Source organism: Fundulus heteroclitus, unplaced genomic scaffold, assembly GCF_011125445.2.
Source record: "Fundulus heteroclitus isolate FHET01 unplaced genomic scaffold, MU-UCD_Fhet_4.1 scaffold_103, whole genome shotgun sequence".
Lineage (NCBI taxonomy): Eukaryota > Metazoa > Chordata > Actinopteri > Cyprinodontiformes > Fundulidae > Fundulus > Fundulus heteroclitus.
In genome coordinates, this window is record NW_023396499.1 from 79,625 (window position 1) to 86,923 (window position 7,299).

Below are 7,299 nucleotides of genomic sequence, written 5' to 3' on the forward strand. Positions count from 1 at the left end.
CCTCTCCTGTGGAACCAACTCCCAGTTTTGGTCCGTGAAGCAGACACCCTGTCTACTTTTAAGACTAATCTTAAAACCTTCCTTTTTGACAAAGCTTATAACTAGAGTGGCTCATGTTACTCTGAGCTACCTTTATAGTTTTACTGCTATAGGCTTAGGCTACTGGAGGACGTCAGGATCTAATTTTCTCACTCTATAGAGTTCTACTGTTCTTCAATTATGCATTACGTGTTGTCATTTCTGCTTTAACTTTCTGTTCTCTCTCTTTTATCTTCATAGTAGGTACACCTGGTCTGGCGTTCTGTTAACTGGGACATCATCCAAAGAAGACGGCTCACCCGCTATTACCATCTAATGTAGAACAGATTACTGGATCAATGTGTGCTTCTGTGCTTTTTTTATCTCTCTTGTTGTGTCTCTGCTCTGTCTTCTGTAACCCCCAGTCGGTTGAGGCAGATGACCGTTCATACTGAGCCTGGTTCTGCTGGAGGTTTTCCTTCCCGTTAATGGGGAGTTTTTCTTCCCACTGTTGCTTCATGCTTGCTCAGTATGAGGGATTGCAGCAAAGCCATGTACAATGCAGATGACTCTCCCTGTGGCTCTACGCTTCTTCAAGAGAGAGTGCTACTTGTCAAGACTTTGATGCAATGAACTTGTTCCCTTATATAGGAACATTTTTGACCAATCTGTATAATCTGACCCAATATGTATCAACCGGTTTTCTTATATAGGAACATTTTTGATCAATCTGTATAATATGATTGAACGTAACTTTGTAAAGTGCCTTGAGATGACATGTTTCATGAATTGGCGCTATATAAATAAAATTGAATTGAATTGAATTATTGCATTTGACCTAATAAAAAACATGAATAATGTATTTTATTAGATCAAATATATATATATATATATATATATATATATATATATATATATATATATATATATATAGTGCATGTCATGCCAAGAGGCAACTCATGTGTTTTATATAAAGACAAATTAATTCAATCCAATTTTATTTATATAGTTCCAACATGTCATCTCTTTACAACCCCAGCGGTCCGGCCCGGTGGCCAAATGCATTATCATTATTCAACAGCTGTATCTCCTCGCTGCATCGACCAATCTGCACCAGATTTTTTGTGAGTCGTGGGGGAGCGCTGCCGAAAGGGTTCGTGTGAATCGCCCGGTGGACGGGCGGGGAAAATGCGTGACAGCTTCTGCGGTGGCTGGCGGCAGGCGGTGCGCGTACCCCAGCGGTGCTTGGCTGCGAGGGCCGCTCATCGCCGCTTGCGGCTTTAATTATTATTATTATTTATTCTTGGGACTTTTGAAACGGCTTTTTGGAGGCCTAAACATGCATGAAAACTCACCAAACTTTGCCCAAAATTGTCCCCCGTGAGAAATCGCATGATTTTAGTGTAATTGAAAGCGGGCGTGGCAAACCCGCTCAACAGCGCCAACTAGAGTGAGTTGGGCCAAACCGTAACACGTAGAAAGCTGAAATTTTTTACCTAGGTAGCTTTTTTAAAGTTATGAAAAAAAGTCTATTGTGGGTATGCTCTAAAACCCACAGGAAGCCTGCCATTTTGGGTCAAAGGGTAAAATATTGACGGTTTTTGCCTCGAACTTTAACGAACTAGTCGTAGGCATTTTAAGCTATCACTTTCAAATTTTTTCAGCGAGGAGATGAGACCTTGAGGGTTAAAAGTTATCAAAGGTTTTATGAAATATGCATATTTGCCTGAGCTGTCGCATTGCAAAAATCAGGTTTGTGGAAAACCATTAAAAACGCATTAAATCAGTAAGCCCCAAGCCATGCTTTGTCTGAGAATTATGAAACTCGGTAAGTGCATGTAACTTCATAGGCCCTACAAAAAAGTCTCTTGGACCAATTGTGTAAACCCTAAAGAAAGTCAATTAATTTTCATCAAAGATGTCATTTTGTCATAAAAACGGGTATTATTTTTGACCACAAGATGGCAGCATAATACTTTGAACCTCTGATTTACCCATGTCTATTCTTAATCACTCTTACTTTTATTTATTGACTCTTTAGCTTTCTTACCAGCCATTTAATTACCTTTCACTCCTATATGTGCAGGAACCCAAAGAAACACAGCTGATAACCCCATCATCTGAATATGATATAATATTTGTTGAATTACTAATAAGATATCTGGACGGCTTTCTGAATGATTTCTTTTTAAACTGATCAATGATGAACTTGAATCTGAACATATGACAGCTCTTAATGGTCTCACTTCCTCAATCCATTCTACAGCACCTAATAATGCAATCATTTCTGCCGTATAAACAGATATTCCTTCATTTAATTTCTTCCCTATATGCAGTTTAAACTCTGGAATTATTACACCTACTCCAGTTTGTCCTAATTGATTTTTTTGATTCATCCGTATACATTTTTACATAATTATAAAACTGTTCTTTATATTCCTCCACTATTAAAGAATTACATATATACATTTTATCTCTATTTTTCTTTTCCAATATTGTTAAATCTACTATTGTTTCAGGTAAAATCCATGGTGGTGTTATTGATAATGGTACTGTTGGACTAATATTTCAATGATTTAATCCTAATTCTGTTGCTTTCTGAATAATTGTCCAACCAAATGACTTATTATGAACCTTCTTTTTCACTGCAGGAATGTAAAGTTACCTTTGTAGGATGGATTTGATCGTGTCCTTGCAAAATAAACCAGTAATTTAATGACAGTTGTATTCTTCTCAGTCCTAACGGCATTTCACCCACTTCCACCTGTAAAGCTGATGTTGAAGTTGTCCTTATTGCTCCTGTTATTAAGCGCAATGCTTGATATTGTATGATATCCAATTTTTTAAGTACTGTCTCCGATGCTGATCCATACACTATACTTCCATAATCAATTGTAGATCTAATTAGATTTATATAAACTAATCTTATAGCTTTCCTATTTGATCATTCATACCCAATTAAACATCTCAATATATTAAGTATCTTATTACATTTTTCAAAAACCTTATGTGCACTTCCCAGGATAGTTTTTCATCAAACCATACTCCTAAGAATTTTAATTGCTTTACTCTCTCTAGATCTTTGTTCTGCCCCAAATATGTTTAATATGTTTAAAAGACATTTAAAAACTACTTTGAAATGTTAATATACCGTTCTCTATTTTATATGTATTTGCGGTGCTTTTATGTTGAAAATCTTCCGAACCGGAAGTAGGAAGTAAAGACGCAAACAATAGAAAAGCGTGTGTGCAGAGTTGGTGAATAGGTTGGATTTGGAGCGGTCTCGGAAAACAAAACATAAACTATATCGGATTTGGAAAAGGCGGATTTTGGCATAAACTGGTATGTGAATGGTTCTGGTGGAAATGGAGGTAGAAATTGAGGAATGTATTGGATTTAGAAGGGTGGACGCCAGTGGGGAGAGGAAGAGGACGTTTGATTTGTTTGACTAAAGAGCATCACTGGACTGTTGTAGCAAAAGTTTTACCTGGAAACAAGGGTTTTTTTGGGAACAAGCTGTATAAAGAATCTTTATTCCTCTGGAGTTTGTGCGGCCAATGAGGTACGGTTTAATTGTTTTGCTTGTCTTTATTCATGTAAACCATTATATTCTAATTCGGATTTCTGTTTCCTCTTAGTTCTGACGGCATTTTAAGGGCATTTTCTAAGACATGTAAAGACATGTTGTCCGCAATAATGGTCTGTTGAAACCAAAAGAACGACGTTGAGCCTTGATTAACTCGGGAGGAGTAACAGCCAGAACTCAAGCCTGCTTCGGGCTGGAGAAGTGCAGAGAGGAGCGGAGGTTGCAGCTGCTGCAGAGCCGACAACGAGCAGCTCGTTAATGGGTGACGTCGCTCTATAGCATCAGGGAAAGGCCGACTGCACGCAGGAATTAGCCAAACCAGAAGCAGCTGTTGTCCGGGAGTGCAGCGGGCTTAATTTGCCACCAAGTAACACGTTTAAATTAAGTTAAATGTGAAGAGGTGAATTAACCTTGCTAAGCTTTAAGGGACTCAATAAGTGCTTGAAGGGTAACATGCTGCAGTATACATACAAGTCAGGTGTACACATGTTAAAAGTTAAACTCAAGTTAAGAAAAATATATACATTTTGTTTTATCTCATTCAAGGAAGTTGATTCCAGCTAACTTAAGACAGATACGAGTGTTTTTTGTTTGTTGGTTTTATTAAGGGTAACCAAGGTACCGAAAAGGGAAGTTTTGTGATTTGGTTTTACATGGAAATAGTTTGTCTTGTAATAGTTGAAAGATTTATTATTCAGATTAAGGTGTTTGTAACTGCACAACTAAGTTGATCTTTAACTAGAGAAATAATTTAAGTTTATGAACACATTTAAAGGGTGTGTGTTTAAATTAGGCTAAATCTACATACTTCTAATGTAAAGATAATTAAGCTAAAGTTAAACAATAAACCCCAAAGGATCTAAACAAAATGGACAATGACATGGCCATGCAGGAAGACTGTGACACTGAAGCTGTGAAGTTGCAACAAGAAGGAAATCATAAAGAGGTGACCACAAGTGAAGCTTTTTCAGCAGAAGGCTTTAGGAAAAGTGCAAGACAGAAAAAACTCAATGAAAAGGGTCAAGTGCTGCGTCAAGAAAAGATGAACAGACTTCATTCTCGTTTCAAGCTCAGTTATGACAAATGGAAAACTGCTGCTAAACAAGCCAAAAGAGCTCTTGATGCATCTATAAAAACAAGTTTGCACAGAAGCTGGTTCTTTGTGCACTTCAACAACTTCCCAAAGTTCCAAACAGTCAAGTAGTGCGCGTTCAAGCCACTCAAGTAAGCTGTCTGTCAAAAGGCAAGAAGCAGCAGCAGAACTGGCTGCCATGGAAGCAAGCTTCCTGATTGGCTTACAGCAAGATGGAATAGGAAAGTTATTCAGATTGAAGAGGAGTGTGGTTCATTTCCAACATTTAGTAACTTTGTTGACTTTGTCACAAGAGAGGCAAAAATAGCATGTAACCCAGTGACGTCGCTACATGCGCTTAAAGCAAATGCTTCAGAGAAAACAAAGCTCATAAAGGCTAGCAGTGTTGGGGCAAACGCATTTGCAAGCAGCACAGAAGAGAAAACAGAAACAAACAAATGTTATTCTGTGGGAGATTAAATCACAGAATTCAGACATGTCAAAATTTCATGGAAAAGACAATCACTGAAAGAGTGAAGTTTGTAAAATTAAAGGGACTGTGTTTTAGATGTCTCTGCTATGGACATCAATCCAAGAAAAGAGAAGTATCTGCAACACCTGCAAGAAAAAACACCCAATATGTCTACATGAAGAACGAGACAAGGAAGACAAAAAAAAATAAGGAAGGTGATAAAAGGCAGAGGGAGTATAACGAACTAGAAGAGATTAAAGAAGGCAAATAAATCAAAGAACAAGATCAAGAAACATCAAGTGAGGCAATCTCAAACCATGTGATCCAAGATGATAAGAGCAAACTTACATCCACAATGATTCCAGTTTGGTTATCCACTGTAAAGGCAGTGGATACTGTTGGACTGAACATTAAATCAGTTAATTCTAATTCCATTGCTTTTTGTCTAACTGTCTACCCAAGGCTTTTTCTCTCCCTCTTCCCCATTTCCCAACAAGATGTTAAAGTGCTCTGTGCTGGATGATCTTCAATATGACCCTGTAAATTAGCCCAATAGTTTAGAGATAACTGAATTATTCTCAATGTCAGGAAGTGTGAACAACAACAACTCTTAATGCATCACGTGACTTTTGGCACAAATTTAACGCAGCAGGGGTGGCCTTGTTTCGTAGTGGAGCAGAGGCTGTTTTGTGCGAGCGGAGACTATTTTGTACTGGGGGAAAACTTATAAATGATATTTTGAGTGCAGGGTTGGCGGACAGTTTGCAAAACAATTTATATTTGTGTGCAACACCTTTTTTGTGTACAACCTTTTGGCAGGAAACTATCTCCATAACTCTTGCTGCAGCATTTTGGATCAGCTGAAGACTTTGAACTGCATTTCAACCAGTAAACTAATGTTTAAACCAGGGGTGTCAAACGTACGGCCCGCCGAACGATTTAGTCTGGCCCGGTGGCTAAATGCATTATCATTATCAGTTCCATCTTACTAATTTTAACTGACACATCAATGTCTTTTCTTGTTGTAGCCTCCTTTGCAGCCTTATCTGCCATTTCATTTCCTTTAACTCCCATATGTGCTGGTACCCAAAAAAATATGACTGTAATGTCCATCATTTGAATTCTGTGTAATGTTTGCTGGATTTCTATCAAAATATCTGGTCTACTGTTTGAGTGTTTTATCAGTAAACTGATTAGTGATGAAGATGAATCTGAACAAATAATCACTCTCAGAGGTCTTATTTCTTCTACCCATTGCACTGCAAACAGAATTGCTAGCATTTCTCCTGTGTATACTCATATATTATCACTTGTCCTCTTTCCTACTGTAATATGAAACTCTGGAACAATAAAAGATACTCCTATCTTGTTATCTAAACTTTTTTGATGCCTCTGTGTAGATCTGAATGAAACTGTAGTAAATATTAATATATTCCTGTATTGTATTTGAATTTAAAACAAACCCCCTGACCTTATTTCCCTTTCGCAATAGTGTTAGATCTACTTTAGATTCAGGTAGTATCCAAGGTGGTACTGCTGGACTGAACATTAAATCAGTTTATTCTAATTCCATTGCTTTTTGTCTAACTGTCTACCCAAAGCTTTTTCTCTCCCTCTTCTCCATTTCCCAACAAGATGTTAAAGTGCTCTGTGCTGGATGATCTTCACTATGACCCTGTAAATTAGCCCAATAGTTTAGAGATAACTGAATTCTTCTCAATGTCGGGAAGTCTGAACAACAACTCTTAATGCATCACGTGACTTTTGGCACAAATTTACCGCAGCGTGGGTGGGATTGTTTCTTAGTCGAGCAGAGGCTGTTTTGTATTTGCAGAGACCATTTTGTACTGGAGGAAAACTTATAAATGATATTTTGAGTGCAAGGTTGGCAGACAGTTTGCAAAACAATTTCTTTTGTGTGAAACACATCTTTTTGTGTGCAAAACAAGTTTTATTTGTGTGCAACACCTTTTCTGTTTACAACCTTTTGGCAGGAAACTATCTCCATAACTCTTGCTGCAGCATTTTGGATCAGCTGAAGACTTTGAACTGCATTTCAACCAGTAAACTAATGTTTAAACCAGGGGTGTCAAACGTACGGCCCGCCGAAAAATTTGGTCCGGCCCGGTGGCCAAATGCAATATCATCATT

At 37.8% G+C, this 7,299-nt stretch overlaps 1 long non-coding RNA gene across 1 annotated transcript; it reads left to right on the forward strand.

Moving 5' to 3' along the window:
• Positions 1-3,174: 3,174 nt before the first annotated feature.
• LOC118558151 lies at positions 3,175-5,437 on the forward strand. Its single transcript, XR_004928176.1, has 2 exons — positions 3,175-3,580; positions 3,657-5,437. It is a non-coding gene; the product is annotated as an uncharacterized LOC118558151 (long non-coding RNA).
• The last annotated feature ends 1,862 nt before the right edge of the window (positions 5,438-7,299 follow it).